This window comes from Pseudopodoces humilis, chromosome 5, assembly GCF_049639895.1.
Source record: "Pseudopodoces humilis isolate 2021_Gansu_Grassland_sample_001 chromosome 5, ASM4963989v1, whole genome shotgun sequence".
In the NCBI taxonomy this organism is placed as follows: domain Eukaryota; kingdom Metazoa; phylum Chordata; class Aves; order Passeriformes; family Paridae; genus Pseudopodoces; species Pseudopodoces humilis.
In genome coordinates, this window is record NC_142204.1 from 2,098,744 (window position 1) to 2,121,357 (window position 22,614).

Genomic DNA, 22,614 nt, shown 5'->3' on the forward strand with positions numbered 1-22,614 from the left:
AACTTGGTGTGACCAGAAATTTCAACAAACAAACAGAAAAAAAAAGGCACACAGGAACAAGCAGAGAAGAAATGATCTGCAGTCAGACAGGCTGATATTAAAAAAGCAAACCCGAGGGCATAGTGATTTCCAGGGAGGAAATCCAGCCCCTGCCAAACATCAGAACTAGATGGAGCACATATTCTCATGCCAGAAGCAGAATGCAACATATTCCAATATGAACAACTGCTTCACTCACTGCATATTGATCCTCAAATATCAACTCCAGTTCACATCTCTAACTCCTGTTATTGGACTATTTATTCACTGGTTTTCACTGTATGAAATATACATTGATTTTCCCTGCCTCCATTTTTTTTCCACCTGTTGTGGCAGGACACCTTGAGAAAGCAGCAAAGGAATGACTGTTGCCAGAACCAGAATTACAACAAAAAATGTTATACTGTGTATTTCAGTGCAGCTCCCAGGACTGGACAAGTTATATAAAGTTCAGGCATTGATTAGTCACATAATCTACATATTTTTAAAAATGCAGTAGTTGGGATGTTTGCAGTGAAAAACCCAGAATTAGTCCATACTCAATATCTGTGTTCATCACATTGACAAAGCCACCAAACAGCCATAAACCCCATTTATTTCTTGCTTTTCTGAAAAAGAACACTTAATGTTACAAAATTCCAAAAGGAGCTGGTTAATTAACTCGGGACTGCCCTGAGGAAAAGAAGGCTTGAACAATAGATGCTTCCAGACAGAAATGCTAAAATAAACACTGAAACAACAGTTTAAGATACTGTGAATGCTGAAAGCAAAACAGGCTGCCTCCACTAGGTCAGTCCTCTGAAAAGCTCAAACACCTTTGAAAAACAAGAATACAACAGAAGAGACCACAACAGAGCAGAACACTATTCCTGTTTCTCAAGTTATCTAGACTGCAGTAAAATAATAGAATATGTGTTCCCTCCGATTTAAATTTATTTACATTAATAACTATTATCTTATAATAATATAAATAATACTTATAAAATTGTTTAAATTAATTATTAAAATTAATTAACATATAATTAATTAGTTTAATTTTATTTACATTTAGATTTAAATAAAATATTTAAATTTGATTTAAATCAGAATGGTAATTCCACAAACATTTCAGAATCAAACACTGAGGCTCTTGCTAAAAAATGATTTTGTTAAAGGAACAGAAGTAGCTCATGGAGGGCCACCAGGTGTGACAGACATTTCAGAAACACTGCAGCTGTCAAGGAAATGCTTCAAGAACACTGTTGGTAGACAAATAAAACACAATATCCACTTTAGAAACAAACATTCTTATGAGTGACCCTCAAATTGAAGCAAGTCAGATGTAATAACATCTCTGTAAATCACCAATCCCTTAAAAACAAGCAAGCACAGAAGGAAAAGGCATCTTTGTCATGGAAGGGGCTCAATGCACACATCCCTAGAAATAACTCCCAGCATGCAGTCCAGCAAAACTGCCAACTTCACCACCAGCCACCCAAATTTTAAATCTAAATTATAATAATATAATAAAAAATTATATATATAAATAGACTGTAAATATATAATATTTATATATGAATATTATATAAAATATAAAAGGACTATTAAAAAGGATTTCAGGTTCACTTGAACAGCATTCCCTTTCCCACAAGCAGCATTCCCAGGTTTGCCTACTTGGGGAAGTGAAGAGTGGCCACACAACAGTGGTTCCCATTCAAAAAGTCACCAGAGAGGGGAAGTACAATTAATATTTTCAGTGAAGGATAGTTATGCTTTAAAAAACCAACACCCTATGGCTCATGACTCTTTTGGGAAGGGACAAGAGGGTGGAAATCTTTATTTTGCCCTTTATTGCTGTTCTGCAAGTAGGCATTTGGACACACTGTATGTGCCAAGTGGCACAGCTACAAGCTATCACAATTTTCCCAGGCCTGCATCTTTTCACACCCACACTGGTATCTTACAAGTCCATACCCACATGCATCTGTAAAAACAGATGTAGGACTTCATTAGTACATCTATAAATATTCATTAGTTGCTATTCATGCCCACAAACACATATATCACATCTGCAAGATGGTAAAAGGTTCCCTCTTCCTGTTCCTGGCATCAGTGTATTTAAAGCACTAAATTCTTATCCTGGCTGTGTCTACACTCATGAAACTCAACTCCAGAACAATAATGTTGCATTTCATTTATCTCCCTTCAGAAACAGAGGGGACAAAGCCTATTATCCATTTGGTAAAAGGGCAGGAACACCTAGAGATGAAAGAATTTCGGGGTAATGTGAGATCAACAGTATTTTCACCTCCTGAAAAGGCAGTGCTGCTTTCCTAGATAAGGACAGACCACAGACAGAAACCCTGTCACACTGCAAATGCCTAATCTCACCTAGAGAGCAAAGTACAGGAGACAGGTAGAAAAGCAACCAGTGATATCACACTCCTGAGTAGAACAGTGTGTGCAGTAGGGAGTCCGTGCTGGTCGTGGAACAGGAAAGAAAGCTGGGTCCTTCTTTCCAGTTTGGCTTCCTTTCCATTTCTCTTTAGGCTTTGTAAAGCTGGCATTCAGACCCATCAGGGTTAGAACCTCTGATCTTTTTCTCCAGAATTTGTTTAAAGACTGCATTGGCTCCACCTGGTTTACACTCCTCCTTCACGAAGCAGACAGGACATCTTCATTTCAACTTTCTCTGCAGAGACACAAGAAACTCAATTCCTGAGGGTGGCTGCTCATCTTGGAGCAGTGAGACAGGTCACCTCCCATCATTCTCTGAGAACAGCCAGGATTTAACTCATTTCAGTCAATTCCATTCCAATGCTTCACAGAAGTCCTGCCAGTCTACTCTTCCTTTTTACATGAAATCAGCATCCCAAGACCTCACTAAAGTAAAAGGTGCCCTCCTGAATCAGTGCCAAGCCCTTTGAAGGATGCATAAAAAAGGCTTTACATGGCAAGAAATCTCAGCCTAACACAAATGGGTACTTAAATATCCACCTGAAAACTAATTAAAAAAAACCCAAAAAGCCAAACCAAAACAAACAACCCCTCCCCCTCCAAAAACCCAGCTTTTTAGATTACCAACATTTCACTAAACTCCCCCTAATTACCAATCAACAGGAAAAAGCAGTCATGTGTTCAGTTATTAAAAGCTTTGATTTTATTTTTTTTTTACATATTCAGTTGTAATTAAGAATGAGCAAGTAGCATAGACTTTGCTAGTAAAAATATTATGAGGTCATGTACAGGAAGAGGCAAATATTGTTATAAAAACAGCTGGTACAGGCAGAACTGACAATGTTCACAAGTGCCCAGCACACATGAAGCAGTTGGCAGAGCTAAGAGGAAAAGCAGACAGCAGCTAACAGAAAACTACTTCAAGTATTGCTCCTTTTGATTCTCAGCTGGGGCCCTGGACACACAGAACAGCCAGAATATGAGCTTAGGAACCAAAATCTTACATGGGAAAGGCATAATGGTTCAATAGAAATAGTGATTTTACTTTCTCTCCTTCATTAATTTGCATCTCTCGCCTCTTTCTTTCATTCAAGCTTGTAATACTTGGAACATTCCTCCCTCTTCTCCCAAATACAACATCATTAAGCAACAACTTTTCCTTGTCATTCAGCACCAAATCCTCCTCCCTGACCAGCAGTGCCATCGTGGCAGTTATGGATCCCACAGTAAACCCGCCTGGTTTCACATCTTTTAATCCAACAAGGCTATTTTTGAACCCAGATCAGATTTCTGATAAGACTCTCTGCACTCTCAGACAGCTGTGCTGTGTGACAAGAGCAGGCAAAGAGGACACAGAACCCCAGGATTTAAAAACCAAGCAACTGGAGGGCAGGGGCACTGCCCAAGACACTCCTAAAAATCCTGTAATTGTTTTTCCTTTTGAATTTGGTTTTAGTGATTGCTGCTGTTGTTTCAGATCTGAAGAACCTGAGGGCGTTCAAGTCTGTCTATTTACTTAAAGCCTGTCTATTTACTGAAAAGGAATGTACTTCACTGTACAATGTAGTCATAGGAAAGCTGTATCTAAACTCTGTTTAGAAAACAATGAACAATTGTCTTGATTTAGTATCTTCAGATCTGTAACTCCACTACTATCAATATTTAAACCAAGGGTAAAAAAAAAAATTTCTCATAGCAAGCACTACATACTCACTTCATCCCACTGGCTCTGCAGCAACAAAGCTTAGTTGAAAAAAGTCCTGGTTCTAATAATGCTGCCATATCAGAAAAAGCAGGAAAATAATTTTATAAAGGAAAAGCAGAAATCAAACAAGAAAGGAATTTTGTTTGTTTGTTTCTAGAGCTGCCTTTTTATTTAAGAAAACACAATGGAAAGCATAAAAACCTCAGAAGAATGAAGCAGACAACAGTGCCCTAAGGGAAAGAGAAAGAACACAGATGCTGTGTTCCAACAGCAGGCAAGAGTTATTGGGCTGTAGATCACTTAGTGCTGCAGAACCAAAGCCCCCCAAATCCAGAAGTATAAATTTATGATTATACCTGGACTGTCATCTTAACAGCTGCTGTGCTACACTACACCTGCTAAGCACCTATTTCATTCTGTCTGTGGGGTTTCCTAAATTAATTTAACACCCACAAAATAGAGTCAGCATATCTTGCAGGAGCCTGGGGATAGCAGCATTTACAAGATCACATACAAAGGTGACAAGCAGCAGCTACTATACTTCCATTAAAAAATCAAAATAGATTTCTGAACAAATTCAGGACATTTAAACTGCTTATCCCCTAACAAAAGGGCCTCCCAGAAAATATTTTCCTAAATACCAGTCACACATGGTACTGTTCGATTCACATGAGCATATTCAAGGTCACTCAACCCCCCAAACCCTACTTTTTCATCTAGATGTTTTCTGTGGATACTCAGACACAGGACCCTTAAAAGCTTTTTCCCTCTTCATAGCACCCTGTCCAAGCCCTTGGAAAGCCTGCTGTGTTTAGCAGGCTCCAGCATTAACCAATGCTTTGTCCTACATTTACCCAAATTCTAACAGCACGGCTATTTAATGGATTTCCCTTTCAGCAGCCTTGAAAAGCGCATGCCGTGTACCAGATGTTCACTCACCCAGAAGCTCACAGCCTGCCACCAAGGGGAAAAAAAGGTGGGCAACAGCTCTTAATTCTTCAGTCTGGCTGAAGAGCAGCCTCCCTCCTGCATGCTGCATTCCGTAGAGCCACTGCAGTGCTCCGAGCAGGCAGACTTGCAGGAGCAGCTGGAAAACAGCCGTGCTCTCCTACGCTGAGCAGAGGTGTCCATCCCAGAGCCAGGATGGTTCTTGCTCAGTGAACCTATCTTCTACAAGCTTCTTACCAGAGGGTGGGTCACACTGACAAGTGGCTGTTGGAAGGTGGTCACTAAGGCAAGAGAGGATAATAAAGCCAGAAAATTTGCCTGCGTGTGTGTAGGAAGGGAAAAGAATAAGTGGAGCAAATAATGAGTGAAAGAATGGAGTCAGTATGCAAAGAAAATTATTTACTGAACAGACTAATTGTGCTGCTGACCTCAGTCCATTCCTCTCCAAGTTTTAACTCCTTAGAATCAGGGCTCTGTCAGGGAGAGGTCACAGCTCATCTTCCCCACTGCCATTAACCATTGCAGGATGTAGCCACCAGATCCTGCAGTGAGACTCCAGAACCGAGCTGCAGCTCCATTTCACAGCTCTAGGAAGTTCTCACAAATCAGAACAGGGACACCAAAGTAGTTGGTCCATCATGTTTTCCTCCTATCCCCAGCAAGAAAAGCCCCTCTAAACCCAGAGCCGAAGAGGGTGGCCAGAGTTGCCACCACTGACATTGCCACAATGACACCACTGCCATTTCTAAGACCTTCACAGAAAGGAGAATTTTTCTGCAGTACCTGAATATTATCAGGTTTTAGAAAGTTGATGCCTGCCAAACATTCTTTTCCACAACAAGGAGTGCTGTATGCAAGTTAATCTCACACCAATGACCCTTGCTCTTACTACCTAAAGATTTTGCTGTCATAACAAGCTCCATAGACACTGCACACATTTAACTGTGGCATAAATTCTAATATGTCACAGCAGTGTGTATTTCACACAGCAGCAGCTATCCCATCAAATGGCAATACTATTATCTTTTGCATTTCTTCTTGGGGATATAGAACAGTACAGTTTTTTATACCTGAAAAAATCCCATGTTTTAAGTCATTACTGCATTTGAAAACTGGTTTACAAGAATCTACTTGGCTCCCAGATTCCCTGATACTTATTAAGGATATTCTCTCCATATTGGAGCCTACATGGCAAAGCAAGCAGCAAACCCCACTGAGATCATGCAATATCCAATGTAACAACCCAGCATTTAATTCACAGCACTGGAAACACCTTCTACCCCATACCATCTAAAGAAACTTCTAAATACATAACAAAGCTGCTTTGTGGAGAGGTTAAAGCTGTTCCAGTTCTTCAGTCATCTGTCAAAGGACTCCATTCAATCAAGTCAGGAATTAACACTGAGCATTTGCAAGTGCCATTGTAGCTCATGAAGCACAATTCTAGTAAATAAACCAACCTAGCTTAAGCTAAGGCAGCTGTTAGGAGAACCAAGCTCAGCTACCCACTCTTGTGAATCATTTCCTGAATTGCCGTAATTAGCACAGCATTGTAAGGCAATTCATGCTCAAATCCAACAGAAGTCAACACTCATCTTAATTTACTCCGTTAATCTCAGAGCACATGATGCCCAGGCCATCAGGAGTTTTCCCTTCAAGATGCACCTCTGCTGTGACACCAGGAGGAAAAGGAAGAACTGAGACCAGTGTGCAGTGCTGGGCCAGCTGGGTCACGTCTGACCTGTGCACCTGAAGCCTGCTTGGCCGTGTCCTTTCCTCTCATTTTACAACGGTGAACTTTGATGTGAACTTCAGAATTTCATGTTTCTGAAATTCTTTGCTTTCTCCAAAGTCTAGAACCAAAGCACTCTGCTCAACAGCTGAATGCACAGGCAGTGAGAAAGCATCGTGCCCAGAAATTGCCACCACTGCTTGCTAAGAAGCCACCACCATCAAGAAAGTCTTGACTGCCTGGGATGTTTTCCTCTATGCTGGTTGATCCCTACAGCTTTATGAAATATGTTAGCTTCTCTCACCCTTGGAGAGCCAGACTTTTGATATTATAAACCTTGAGCTCATTGAGAGTTTGATGAAGCATAAAATAAGCATAGTTTAACAGTCAAATGAACAACAAAGGGCCTTTTGTGATAGCTGGAAAGTACAGGAATGGAGCAGCAAAGGAATGAAGACTAAGAAAAAGACAATCCCTTTAGCATGGAGGTGACATCCTGCAACTTTTAATTAATCATTTGATTTATCAGTGACATGATATGATTTCAAATTAGTACAGTGACTTTAATTATTGTCCTGACACAACCTATCTGAAGGCTTTTGATTTAGACAGAAAATTATATAAAGTAGAATGGCTACAATGCTGGAGGAGTACAACGTGATAAGGAAATCTGACCTCCGGAAAAACATTTTCTTTGAATTTTTTTGGCAGAGGGTAAACAGCAAAGTCCCCAGGTTTTTGGCACGAGGAAGGAAGACTTACAAAATGCTTCTCTTTAAAAAAGGAAATTTATTTTTCTTGTGTAATAGTACCTTACTCCTCCATGGGAGCAACAGTTCCAAGGTGGCTATCTCAGGATGAAGCTCACCTTAAGATGGCAGAATTCACCACAGGTGAAAACAAGTCATCTTTTATAGCAGAGAATGAAAGACAGCACACAGCAGCCTTTGAAGTAAAACATTTGAGCTTGGCAATATTTCAGTTTGGGAACGTACACAACTTAAACTAGAGGAGTTCTGAGGAAGAAAAATACAAAGTAAACAAGTCATCTTTAAAACAGTTTCATCCAGCCTTAGAGAACAGAAGATACAAATGTATTTTTTTTCAATCTAGACTTTCTGAGGCTCAGTAAACATTTTAATTCCTTCTACCCTAACACAGCAGCATTTCAGAAGACTGTTGCTTCAGTAACTATTTAAAAATAAACTCTCCAGAGAGCACATGGCACTGAAAACAAGCCACTCCAGACTGATGAGACATCTAGACAATGATCCAGAAAAGGGCACATTAGCAGAAGAATTCTCCTAAGGAGGAAGCAAACATCTCAAGTGACACACCGCAAGCAATTTAGCTGGTTTAGATCACAGCTGATACTATACCATTTCTAAATTAGCATTAACCAATTCCTCTCCAAGGAAAGAACACAGCAAACTGCACAGCTAACCCAGCCCACGAGGCATGTCCTAAACACATTCCTTGGTCCTGCTGGCTCATGGCTGTTGCTACCAAAATGTGTAAGCAGATCTACTGTCTCTGGAAAGTCTAGAGTATGTTTAGGTTCTGTTCATAAGCAGTAAGACCAAATGACACAAGATCTGGAAGAAACCTGAAGTACCTGGAGCGAGGCACTGACTTTCCCAGGCTCACCAGGGAAACTGGACACAAAGGCTAACTCCAAACCAGTCTTCCTTTGCCATCAGCACAGCAAGAGGCACAGCTCTAGAGAGTTCTGAATGGGAACTTTGCCTAATTAATGAATTAGTGATTTAGTGTAGCAAAGTGAATCATGGTGCATTCTCCAAAGCTGTTCACCCTTCCTGACACAGAAAAACCATATTTGACTTCATCAAATGGAGCAGAAGCAGAACTCTGTTTACACCAGATGGAGTGCCACATACCATGTACACAGACTGCTATTACAGAAATTACTTTCTGCCACAAAACAACTCAACCAAATAAAAAACAAACTAGTGAAATATTGTTTGATTGTTTATAGCAAGACTCTCAGACAAACACCTGTCCCCCATTTCTCATTTCTGTGCACATCACCACAGATCAGGAGATAAAATCTACTTTCTACCTCTCCTTCATTCCTTCAGTCACATTACCATGATGTTGGAAGTGCTGGAGGACACTCCTCAACACAAGATCCAGAATAACTTGGATATCCCATGGTTATCACTGATGGATATCAATTGGGTCTGTGCTCTTTAACTGGGTTAGAATCAAATTTGTCTCTGCTTGCCTTTAGACTAAATTTTTTAATGAACTCTGAAAAACGTGTGAGTGTTAAATGGTGCAAATCAGTTCAAGCTGCAGCATCTCACAAAACAGAGCAGAGTTGGTATTATCCTTTACACCCAAGCCAACAAGACTTTTTAACAGTTGTGTAAGTCAACACATTTAGAAACACCAAGAGGAAGGCAAAAAGGGACTCCAAACCATTCTGCTCAACCAGGACAGTTCCATCAGGGTCATAAAGAGATAGAAATATTAGCTAGGACTCACATAGGCACAAGCATTTTTATTTGTATGGCAGAGATATGATCCCAAACTTCCAGTGAGAGCTCTCCCCACAGAGTAAAGAAACCTCAGTGATCTAAAGGGAGTTCACTGTAAAAGTTATGCTATCTATTGTCACTTCAGTTCAAAAGTTGCTTAGAAGCCTAGAAGATTATAGCCTAAGACTTCATCAGATGTACCACCCAAAGTTCATTCCAAAACATCTTACAGCCATGAAAATAAAAGACAAAGTCTGAAAGAGATTTATTAGAAGCCTTCAATGCACTGCAATGTCCTCTTCCCTCAACCACATCAGCCTCCAGCAAGCCTCGCGTCACATCAAAGCACTGCATTTTCAGAGGAATTATTTCCAAACAGGAGGGCAGAGAGCAATAACACAGAACCATTTTCCTGCTGGCCAAAGAGGAAGCTGATTCTGTAAATGGGCTATTTCCCATATTTTAATTAAGGTTTACAACTGGAATCCTGATGCAGGAAAACACAGCAAAAGACCCATAAGGTAAAACAAATATTCCCAGACTGAGGTTGGAGCACAGAAAATGTCAAGATTTTACCTTTGTTTTGCATCCTACAATAACATTCAAGATCATCAGTCTAAGCCAGAACTGCAAAACGCAATATGCTGCACAGGAGCAGAGCAAGAAAACACATCTCTGGCACAGAGAGACTCTACCTCAGGGGGTGAGGTGACTGCTGGACAAGCAGATCCGAGGAAAGAAGAGAAGGCAGCAAAAAGACAAAACCACTCAAGGCAGATAAGCAGAGACCTATTGATTCCACTGGCAAGCTGTTGTGGTTCAGTCAGCTCATGGCAGGTGAGAGCATTATGAACCTCTCTGAAGGCAGAAGATGAAGCAGCTCCAGAGATATCTATGGGATTCTTCTTCATGATGGCTGAAAAGCACCCATCTGCATGAACAAAGCAAAGAAAGTCCACAACAAGGCTTTGCTGAATGCCTTCAAAGCAAACAGCATTACCAAGTGCTCCACAGCATTTCACTCCAGGTGACAGGAGATAAGGGCCAAGAAAGATTAAAGGTAGAAAGTAGACTTTATCTCCTCTGTTCTGTGGTGATGTGCTTATGTCTAGCTGTAGAACCCCATGTAGGAATGATTTTTGGTAAAAATGGTCATTGTTTTGAACAGTTGAATTTTCAAGAAGAAATCCAGACAAAGCAAGGGCAGCCTAGACTAGTTTTAACCATGTGGCTAGACACAAAAGATCATATCTCAAAGTCTCTGTGGAGAAAGAATGAAAAAGGTTAACATATAACAAGGATAAAGATCTGGGAAGAAAGAGATGACAGGCTGAAAGAGACAGGAATGTAGTAAAAAGGTTTTCCTCACAATTCCCATAGCTTTCTTCAGTGTCCCTTCTCAAAAATGAAAGGCAGTTTCTCATGTTGTCTATTGCAAAACAACAGGTTCAGAACAGTTGATCTCTATCAGAGCAATCAAGTTCTTGTCTTCAGCCGAAAAACTGTGCTGCTACTGCCCACCTTCAACAGAAAAGTATGAATTCCCTCAGGAAGTGTGGGATGAAATACATTCCTCTTTCCTGAAGCTGAAATAATTCTATTGTTAATTTAATGCTGTCTAGGAAAAGCAAAAACTTGCATTTCCTTTCCTAGTCTTACTGAATACATTTGAATGGAGTAAATTTCAGTATCTAAAAAAAAAAAAACAGATAAACATCCTTCAGTTTCATCTTGCTACCAAAGCACATGATTGCTGCTCGATTAAACCTTCAAAGGAGAAAGAAAAAAAAGAAGAGGTATCAGAAGAGAGGCTGTCTACAGAGGTGAGCAACCTCCCCTTCCTTAAATTGTTTCCCATTTCTGGGCACTCCATTTCTATCACAAGCCATTCCATACACAAGAGTATCACAGTGTCTCTTCAAACCAAGATACAACACATGCAGAATGGGAAGAGCCATGTCTGTTTACTGTTAATACAAAGAAACCAAATGCTGTTAGAGCCTTATCAATTCCTTAATCCATATTCCAATTACCTCAACATTAGAAGGAATCCACTGGGACAGACAACAAATAATTCATTGAAACTGAACTCATTGTGTGCCCCAAACACTCAAAATGTTTGAGCTCCAAATGTTTTCACACCATTCACAAATACCACCTATTGCAGATCTCATTCCCTGGTATGTATATGTTTCTGGGTTCTCCTGGATGTACTTTTCACTTTCTCCCTCTCCCCTATGCCATTACAATGTGAGCTGACATTCAGCTGGGGAAGGGGAGAAAAAGGAAGGAAAGGGTGGTGAGTTGATGTTCCTAGGTTAGCTTACATCTATCTCGATGGTTTTGGAGATATGGTATCTCCCCTCCTAGTAAACAAACAGTGCCTGACTCTTGTATCTTATCCCATCATTCCCAAAGAGCAGCATGAACCCCAGCTCGGTATCGCTGCTATTTTATTTCCACCTCTCTAATCATGAGCAGCATCCAGTGCTGCTGGGAGACCCAAGAAAACGTCTCAGAGCAAACAGAAAATCCCCCTTCCTTGCACTGACCAGCAGGAACTGTTCCCTCCTCCTCTTTTTGGATGGAAGATGAGATTACCGTTAGGATCTGCTGCAGTAAAAGCACTCCCAGGAAACATTTCAGGGATCACATCCACACCAGGAGTACCTGGGGAAAGCTGCATTTTGCACCCCCCAATTAACAGCACACGTGTGTAAGAGCAGCCCCCAGGGCAGGCTGTGCTTTGCTCCTGCCTGATGACCCTGCACACAGCGTTGATGGGGTTCCTTCTTACTCCAGGTTGTTAAGACATAGATCACCAGGCAGAGGAAGGATTCCTAAAAATCATATAAATCATATAACATCAGACTGTAACAGCACGTACAGGCTCTGCTGTTGCTCTTGTGGGCAATTTCCAGTGACAGAGTGGAAGTTTCCTGCCTCTGCCAAGGACAGACAGAAGCCGAAACAGTTCTCCCTTCACCTGGAGCTACCCTGAGTACTACTCTAAGATTCCACCAGCCCCTGTTTGCAAAGGGAAATAAAACCAAACCCTAATCCATTCATGGATTACCTAAGTGTCTGAGAAGTCGTTTTGAAATCCTGCAAGGAAAGAGGAACACATCCAAGTAAAGCCCAGTTCTGCCTCAGCTTTCTCCAAGAAGTGTCATCAGCCCTGCATTACCATGAGTACAACAGTAATTCAAAGTTCACTCATGGCAAAGTAACAGTGCTGGAGCCTTTATCAAGAGACCTGCACCTGCAAAATAACTGAGATTTCTCAGTAAGGCATGTTTGCAGGATATTTGAAACCCAGAGAGGCAAGAAAGAATAAAATGTCATCCTGACCTCAACCAGCTGTGTTTAGGTTTAGACCAGGAATATACAGTTACCTACTATTTACAGATCCTTTCTTAATACATAGGATAGTCAGAAACAGGATTTGGATTCAAATTTATTGAATACTGAAACTGAGATACATGTAATTCAGCAGCAGCATAACTATTAGTTGCTTCTTCTGCACAAATACTTAGAAATAACTGGCAAAAGAAAAATATTTATGGTTGTCCGGTAACATTGAAGAGGAGTTCCCCATCCATTAATTTAATAATTACAGGATTACCAACATCACCAATTAGCTGTAAGGTGTGCCTTCCAACTGTAATTTAAGACATGAATGAATACAAGTCCAGCATACCTAGTTAAGCCATCTGCTTAGGCAGAAGTATTTTAGAAAGCTGCAAGCTAAATGCAAACATATCTGTTTTCTTAACTGTAGTGTGACTTTTGCAGCTGCAGATGAACGTGCAGTGGAGTTTTGGCTGGTTTAAAGGGGCAGTGCCAACTCCAATATAACTCTAAATCTAGTTTTGTACCAGTAAGCTTTTACAGACTCTCAGGCCAGCAGAAATATTCCCATGATTGAAGAGCTTAATTCCCATGCAGTGAGTTATTTTTACTGAACATATCCCTGCAGTGCAACCAACCCAAACACAAGTACTGAAAATGTGACAGTGAGAAATAAATCAAATATGTACGTTATAAGAATTACAGAAAGAGATTTTAGTGTAACTATAGGTAAGTGTAGTATATTTCAAGCGAGTCTATAGTTAAACAAAGAAAATCTTGTTTATTGCATTTTTCAGAGCTCAGTTACCTTATATATTTCTAAGTTTCTAGCTAAAAGGAGCCTAATGGATAATCATTTCCTGTATATCCACCTTGTCCACTGAGAGGCCATTTATTTGCTCAGCTTCCCCTAAGTCCACTGCACTAGCACAGACAAAGTTCATTTAAAGTGCAGAATAACCGAGAACGCCAATTTTGAGTCTAACACTCAAAGACTTCACAAAGGTTCTTCATTTTGTTCAGCTTTCAAAGCAGCACAAAAGGACCAACAAAGGAAGCAGAATTATTTTATCGTGTCAAACATAACATTAACTTTTGTCGAGATGGAGGGAAAGTTATCCAGGTGCTCCAGAGCATTAACCTTAAATGGATCACTGCATGAGGTGAAGAGAGGACTTCTTTAGAATATGAAATTAAGTCATTGCAGTGAATGGATAAGCAGGTTTTTATTATACAAGAAGAAACCCTATGTTTAGAAGCAGCTACCCTTGTTAAGTACTAAACACCCTTAAACACATCTTAGGGCAACAGCCCGCAGAGATTAAGAACGAACCATAACACAATAAATAAAGGAGCAGAGGTACAAATATTATAACCCTTCGTGCTGAATCTATCTGAGAATGACGACAAAAAGGCTAAAGGTAAGACAAGCAGCAGCCTGTGCGAGCTGCGGGCGGTTTCTGCCGTGAGCTCCGTGTGACGGAAGCGGCAGCAGCACTTTATGAGCCCGTGGCGGCCGCGGCTGGCGGGCGGTGCGAGGCACCCGCACGGTGCCCCGGGCGATAAGGCCGAACCGCGGCAGCGCGGCCACCGCCGCTCCGCCCAGCCCGGCACCGCCGCCGTGCCCTGGGCTGAGCCACCCGCTCCGGCCCCGGGTCGCCGAGCCGTGTAATGGGGTCACGGAGCGCTGGCGGTGCCCTCCGCCCCGTGCCAGCCGCTACCGCCGCTCCCCCCTGGGAGCGCAGACCCCGCTCCCCGCGCGGAGCCGCGGCACGAGGGGGTCCTCCGCGCACCGCCCCACCTGCCGCCCCGCAGCCCTCCCGCCCCGCCGCGGGCACTTGCCTTCGCTTCATGCCGCTGCTCGGGGGCGGCGGAGCGGGGCTGGGGCTGAGGCTGGAGCGGAGCGGGACAGACCCGTCCCTGCCCGCCGCGGGAGGGGCGGGTGCGGCGGCGGCGCGCGCGCACCTTGGCAGCTCGCGCTGCCGCTGCCCCGCCCACCGCGCGGGCAAAGCCCCCTCACCGCCCGTCCCTTCGGGCGGCGCACCGGGAAAAGGGGAGCGACGGCGGGGAAGCGGCGGTTTCACAGCCTCTGGACACGCGCTGGAGAAGGGGGACAAGGAGCGGAGAGCGAAGACAACAGGAGAACAACGGGTGTGGCGGGGAATTTACACCATCTCCCGCGCGGTTCTTCCCCCACAGCCCCTAAACGCTCCCGCTCCTCCCCCGCCCCCTGTGGCAGTGGTACGCTCCCACCGCTCGAATTGCAACAAGGCCGGGCGGGGATTGGCGGAGATTAAAAAAGGGGCGGGGCGAGGCTGCGACCGTTTAAAGCGCCCCCAGGCGGGGGGGGGGTGCGCGCTGTGCCCCGGGGGCGCGCGCGGGGGCGCCGGGACACGGGAGACGCTGATGGAGCCAAGCGATGGCGCCGAAGGAACCGGCCGGAGGAAAGCGGCAAATAAATCAGATCTAAAAGCGGCCGCAGGGACGCTTGTGAAGTCGTCATGAGAAAAGTCCGGGGATATTTTTGGGTCGGGGGTGGCCATAGCAACGCGTCCCGTTTGGATCCCGATGCGCTCGGGGACAGGCTCCTTGCCCCTGCGCTAGGGAAGATGAGCAGCCTTGCAGCAGGTGGATGCTGCTGCCATCATCCTTGCCTCCTGCTAATCAACTCGGCTTGGGAGCCCCAAATATCGACTGATCCCTCAGGTTACACAGAGGTGACAGTGTTGGTAGTGGCTGGACAGAGAAATGAGCCAACCCCTGGTCTTCAAGAAAGCGCTGAGAGGAACCCAGAAAAGTCCTACCAAAGCCACAGCCTTCCAACCCTACCTTAAGAGAAGTTTTCATCTCCACAGTGTACTAGAGATTTTGGCATGAAAAGCAGTCAGGTATTGTAATAACACACGATAAAACATCGAGCAGATATCATTCATAAGAGGTGCATAAAATGAATTAATTGTATGGCTGAGCAAATTCTTACTACAATGGGGTATGACAAATATCAGCCAGAAGTGCACAATTCCCAATTCACTATCTATATCCATGTCTGAGAACAGATGGAGGAAAGCCTTTAGCTGATCTAAACTTGGCTCAACCCACCCTGTTTACTGATGGAGTTTCCATGAGCACAGAAATTAGAGCTACTGGTTGCAATCACCGGAGAGCCCCAGCCCGCTGATTCAGCTTACGTGTTGGAAAATCTGGCAAGGATGCCCATCCTTACCTGAGCAGATGCACAAAGTCATGCCCATACAAGCACCAAAGGGTGGCGAGAGCTCCAGACAGGGAATATTCCCCCTTGGAAGTCACTGAAGGTCACTGACAGAGGCAGAGCTTTGCAGGGGAGGCAGCAGCTTCCATTATCTGTTCAAAACCAATATTTGCAGGTGTCTTCCCCTGCAGAGATGTAGGTTGGGGGTGTGTTAATTATTGAAAAAGCAGACGGAGGAGGGGGTTTACATACAGTGATACAGGAGATGTTTCAAAATGCTCTCCCGGGGCCGACTCACACGGTGTTTGCAGTGATTACTGGCTGAGCACTCTGAACAGTCAGGAGGAGAGCTGGCAAGTTCAACAATAATCTTTGTAAAGTGCTAATAAGGACCCAAACAATTCCCATTAGGGAACTGAAAAGCCATCTGCACTCTAGCATGAGGCTGCCTATGGCATCCACGGCGAGACTTGTATGTCTTGGCTCGACATTTTGGAATCCAGCAGCAGAGAGGCTAAGTCATATGACAGGGTTATTTGCATCATTATGCTGCTGGATTCCCAGAGAAGTTTTCACAATGTGCCGTAAGAGGAAGGGTTTAAACAAGTTGAACTGAAGCAAAAACAAAGGACTGTACTGCCTCTGCATGTCCCTTGTCACCGCGTGCACGTGGTGAGCAGAGTGGGAGGAGGGTGGCAGCCAGTACTGTACAGAACTTTAGGCTAATAAAGCACACTCACAAAAACTGCAACATCAGTACAAAATGGGCTATTTTGCACTATAAAAAAAACAAGCTAAGACAGCTGAAACCCTATGCCAAGGCTTAGTTAGAAGCCTGATGTTCCAGGCTGGTGATGTGCAAGGCAAAGCCCAGCACCGTATCTCCCCCAAGGATTTTACAGAACCACTAGTTTGCACTGGACTAGGGGACAATCACCTCACCCCAGCCAGGCAATGATTGATTCCCTGAGAATTGGTGCCTACAGGCACTGTAAATCTGGGTGTTGGCACTCCAGAAGTGACCGCTAGTGAGCAGAGCAGCTGTTGAGGAAGCAGCTCCAAACCAACCCAGGGAAAAATATTGTGGTTCCAGATTGAGCTTTTTAAAGGAGATGACCTGCTACTGCTCAAAATAAAGTCAGAGTATGGCACAGTGTCCCGTTTTCAAGAGTCTATACAGAAAAATAAGGCCTGGCTTTTTTATGGAGAAACTATTCAAGGCTCACAAGGCCCAGGTGTTGCTGTCAGACAAGGAGTATAACAAGGAAGGCAAGTTACAGAAGAAAATTCAAGAAAGTTTTTGGTATCTCTATGAAATCAAAGTTATTTTCACAGTAAAAATAGCCAAGGAATCTAAAATTCTATTTTGACAATCTTCCAAGGTTCAAGACTTGCCAGGTGCATGCTCCTGTAGGAATTTGTAATCTCTTATAAACCCAGAGCACCAAATTCCACTGGAAGTGTACTGTCCCGGAGCAGAGTCCCCACATCTGAAACAGGAAGTAAAAACACAGCAAGTGGATTTTCAAACAAGAAGGTGATCACCAAATTACAGGACTGGAAGGGATACTGAAAGGTCATCTAACTCCAGCACTGTGAAAGCATCTCTGTCCCATGTTTTACCTCTTAAAGACCTCCCCAGTGCAGACACCACAGCCTGTCCAAGAAAGATGTTCTTTCCTCATGATTCACTCTTTTTGCCTTTAGAAAGTTTCCCCTAATGGTCAGCCTGGACTTCTTTTACCATAATTTACTTGTACTTCTCATCCTACCCAATAAAGACAAAAAAACCCCATTTGTTCCCCACTCCTTCAACAGCCTTTTAGATGCACAAAGATTTCTCATGTCACCACATTCCCCAGACCTAAAAATCCATTTTGTCTTGCCTGTCCTCCTAGAATTGAGTGAGGCTCTGTTGATTCATGGTGTTGCCCTTTGGTGGCTCTCACTTTAATCCATGTTTCTCCTGGATTTCTCTGTGCAGGAACAGCATGCAGCACGTTCCCAGCTGAGGCCTCACCAGTACAATGCTGAAAGGAAGGAGCACTTGGTGTGTTCTACAATCATCCCTCCTGTTTATACATTTTAGTGTGACATTTACAGTGACAGAGGATTTTTTTGTTGTTGTTTCTTGCTTCAATTTGTAAAAGGCCACAATATAAAACCAAACTGCCGCTGAAGCCCCTGAGACACTCTCCATTAACAGGAACTCTTTTCTCCTGTGTACAAGTGTTTCTGTTAAAAGTCACTGTATTTGAATTGTCATCAGCTGTAAGCAACTGAATTGGGATCTTGATGAGTTATAGTCTTGTTTTCTCATGCTCACACTTACTTGGACAGCTAAACCCATTTTTTTTTTAATGTAAAAGTAATCTGTACACAAATGAGCAGCTAAGAGCTTCCAAAACAAGAACTGTTTTCAGAAGAAACTGAAGGGCTAGTCTACTCTACTAGTTTTAAAGTTTTAAAGTTTTACAATTTGCTGCTTTCTGTCCAGTTGTTCCAGAGCACTGACTTCCTAAGCAAGAACACAAGTGTTCAATCTGTGGTTCAAATGCAAGGCAGAAGTCACCAAGCACTCGTCATTCTCCTGATACTGGTGATTATTCACTGCACAGGAATTTGAATAGCTGTAATATTTATGAAATGATGCATTCAACCCCCTGCACTACCTCTGAACACACATGCACACCCTAATCCAGACTGATGTTGTGTGCTGAGCTGGGAGCTGAGTTTCAAATAAATTGCTGGTGGTGGTTGGTTGCAAGGAAACAAATACATGCATAATTCACTTAAAAAAACCTCTCTCTTGGCTCTCTAAGTAAAAATTTCTGTTGGTAAAAACTTCTGCAGTTAAAAAGGAAAATAAAAAGGCAGCCCATCAGAGCCAGTGAGTTTTGAACATGAAGATAAATGTTTCTAGCCCTTCATGCTGAAAAAACAAGTGTTCTGATAGGAACTAACAAGGAAGGTATCTCTGGGGCTACATGCAAATCTGCTGAGTGTTCAGTATAGACTTTATCATTTGGAACTACTTTAAGAATAAGAAAGGCTCTGGGTCTGTGCATACACACTTCAGACAATTTCACTGCTCACAGATTTTGCCAAGCAGTAAAACATAAAGTTGCAGCTGGGTTTGCTGCTATGACTCAGGACTGTGGGCATACGAGAAGCTGATGAGAAACACACAACTTTCACTTCACTATACTGTAAAGTTTTAAGCAGAATTAACCCAAACCAAAATGCAGAAAACTCCCTCCCAAAATGGTACATTATGCTAAGGGCTGGGAAGAGTAGCCCAGCTGAGTTTCACTTCATGCTTTAGGAACTACAGTTCAAGTATGTAAAGAGGTGTGAGATCCTTCAAAGCAGTAAGACAAGTGCTTGTCAAGGAAGAAAATATAGATATGCAAGAACACCATACCCAGATGAAGTACTACTAGATTGCTGGCCTACAATTAAATACATCAACCAAAAAAATCACAAGTAGAGCACTTCCTTGTACTCAGACAGTCCTTGAGAAGGACCAAAGGGAATGGATTCAAATGTTCCTTGGTGAAATGTAATGACAATTCCTGCAAGGCCATTATTGAGACCTTTCTTTGGTTCCTTATCTAATTTGGACTATACAAGTTCCCCACAAGAGCTGCCAGTAAAGCTGAGATGGGTTTACTCCATGTAGCATGCATCAAAGTCTAAAAGGCATGTTTACTATTTGGAGTTTGGATTAAGGGAGAGCCTGAGCTATGTTTTCTATGCTTGTTTTTAAAACAACAGCTTTTTACTCCTTTAAGGAAGTGTACAGAGCAGCTCCCTTGTGGTGCTGTCTGGAAATTACTGACAGCCCCAAATCTCAAACAGATTTGGAAGTTTCCTTCAAACTCTTAACCATGGTTAGATTCTCTTTAGCTGTGTTGTCCTGGTTGAGAAGTTTATACTATTTTATTAGAGCTACTGGAATTGTTCTTTGACAAGCTGTAAAAAAGACTCTACCTATGTTCAATCCAAATTCATCACTGTTTAGAGAAGTATTAATAGAAAGGGAAAAGTAAATCAATGAAGTCACTTTATTGATCTTGAGAATGTGGAACTACTATTAATAAAACATGTTGATGTTGTTTTATGGATAGGTCAAAGTCCCGGTAAGGGTGTGTTTGTCATTCTAATTTTTGCGCAGTTTCATCAACAAAGTATTTGCTATTGCAGTACTGTAGTTATTCATCTCCTGTTTTCCTCCCCCACAGCCAGAACATCTGCTAAACGTTTCTGAATCTGAGCTTGCTGGGCTAGGGCCCGCTGCTTTTACATATTTATGAACTGTGTGGTACACTGGCACTCATTCAGCAGCCTGCTTCCCAAGGCTCATGCGCGAATGACATCAACCGCTTGTGGGTTTGTGTGCAGGAGATCCACATGTGCAGGGGTCATGCAGGGGGCTGCAAATCCACTGGCCTCCAGAAGCACTCAAACTCCACTGTTGCCCAGGAACACAACTGTGGGCTACTCTTTGAGCGATGCAGGCATGAGGAAGAGAAACTAGAGGTATTTATGGTGTCCCCTGGAATTGTAATGAAGAATGATGGGCTAAAATTGAATGAAAAGAGTTGTATCTGACTCCAGAAATATCCAGAAATATCATCAAAATATTTTTCAGTTTGGTCAAAGAGGCCAACTAAACAAAAGCTACTATGTTTGTGTTAGTTGCAACCGTCAGGACAAAGCAGAACACAGGAGTGGTTCTGGGGCTGGAGAAAGGAGGACATAATTAATTTCTGACTCCTACTTTTGCTCTGTAGTCACCCAGCCTGTCACGCCAACACTCGCACAGGCACAGCTTTATGCTATTTACACACTGAGGGGAGGCTGCTGTGCCATTATTGTGCCCACACGTGACTCCCGTGGCACCAAGAGAAGCCGTGTTCACAAGCTGCCCTTGTGTGCCTGGGCTGAGAGGACCTGTCCCCGTTTGCCTTCCCCGCTGCTTTGCAAACAGTGCCTTTCCAAAGCCGAGGATGTAGGATTTTCAAACCTCGTGAGAAACAACGGATCCCCGTCTCCTCTCAACTGTGAGAGCTCCAGGGATCATTTGTCTGCCCAAATGCATGCCAGCAACAGACCACAAGTACAATCACAGCCTAATAGTCTTAATGAGATTACAGCTAGAGATGCCCCAGTGCTGCTGTCTGATTAAGGAACAGAACGAGCACCAAATTCATCTGGAGAAAACAAAATCTCCTTGGCTTTCATGTGTGCAGGCTGCAGGTTGATCAGGATTTCAGATCTATGGTGTATGGCCTTTGATTTATTTTCCCTTATAATTCTTTATATATATATTTATAATGTTTTTTTTCAATTACTTTTTTTACAAAGCAGTGTGTTCTTTCCCCAGATGTCTAAGTTATATTAATATTTTTTCAGGACACGATGATCACACTGCTCAGTAACATGACCACGTTTATAGATGCCTATTGTTAGCCATGCTAGATCGATCTCACCCATGGCTTCTGTCTGTATGCTTGACTATGACACCCATGTGCTACAAGGGAATGTGGTGGATCTTTGCCAGTATAATAATTCCTTTTATCAGCAGTTGATCTGGAGCATCTGTTTGTCTCATCAGAATGAAACTGCTTGTAACTCTATCCTACACCGGGCAAATACTCTTTCTGCACCTGTTCAAGCACTTGATTTACTTACTGCTTAAATTCTTAATCTCAACGGAAACAAATAAGTCAGCTTGTACAACAAAGGCTGGAATCATGAATTAAATGCTGATACAAGGCTGTATCAGCTGGCTAGAGCACAAAACCTGGTATTAAGGTAGTGCAGTGCTCACTACAAATTGCAGATCTCAGCGAGCTTCCTGTAAGAAACCTGCTGCTAATGGCAAGGCTGCAGCTCCTGCAGGAATTCTTGCCTAGGACAAAAAGCCAGTAGTAGTGCATTCACAGATTTTGCATGAAGCCTGGAGCTAGCACAAAAGAAAAAACCTCCCCTTAGACACAAGAAACCCTGTGATTTACTAGTCAATGACAAAGAATAAATAACATTTGCAGCAGAAGATAGTAGATGCTGGCTGGGTTGGTACTCACAGATCGAGGCTGCAGGAATGACCTTCTTCTCACATGAGTCAACTCCTCCCCGACAGGTGCTCACAGCTCTCCCACCTTGGCAGGGGCACACACCTGAATTAGAGCCCCTGGCCACTCCACACGGCTTTTTTCTCTTTGCAGGGCTCCTACCAGTGATATTCTCCTTCTCTACGCTCGCAAGGTAAAGCCAAAATTGAAAAGAAATGGGATTTCAGATGCAAATCTCCTTGTGCAAGCCTTTGCCAGAGCATCTCGCAGAGTCTCGAGGAGGCTGTGTGATGATGGGTCTGGCTGCCAAATCGTCACTGTTGCCACAGTAACGGAGCAGTGGTCCCTTGTGGCTTGCTAAGGGAGCGGCAATGGGAGCACCGAAGGGATGCATTGCCTCCTCCTTCGAGGATTCCTCTGACCTGGGTAATCCACCCATTTCTTAAAAAAAAGCTGTTTTATTCATGAGATACTTCCCTCACACCCCACATACACCCCCACCCCCTTCCCAGTTTGGTTACTCCGCTCACGGAGCTCTACAGCATCTTAAATCTTGTTTCTGTGGTATAGGAAAGGTGGCATAACCCCGAGAGAGCTGCTGGCTTCCTCTG

General features: G+C 43.1%; 1 protein-coding gene across 24 annotated transcripts in view; it reads right to left on the minus strand.

Annotated features, from left to right (window-relative positions):
- The window catches only part of MICAL3 (microtubule associated monooxygenase, calponin and LIM domain containing 3), a 170,603-nt gene that overhangs the window by 134,503 nt on the left and 13,486 nt on the right, over positions 1-22,614 (minus strand). For 21 of the 24 annotated variants that reach the window (XM_088054989.1, XM_088054987.1, XM_088054990.1 and 18 more), the window contains exon 1: positions 14,555-14,671. The exons of 1 other annotated variant lie outside the window; for it this stretch is intronic. The gene's annotated coding sequence lies outside the window, so the exon portion shown is untranslated. Of the gene's footprint in view, positions 1-14,554; positions 14,672-15,935; positions 15,956-22,015; positions 22,145-22,614 lie in introns of those variants that run through there. 2 more of the 24 variants (XM_088054966.1, XM_088054968.1) reach the window with 2 other exon arrangements.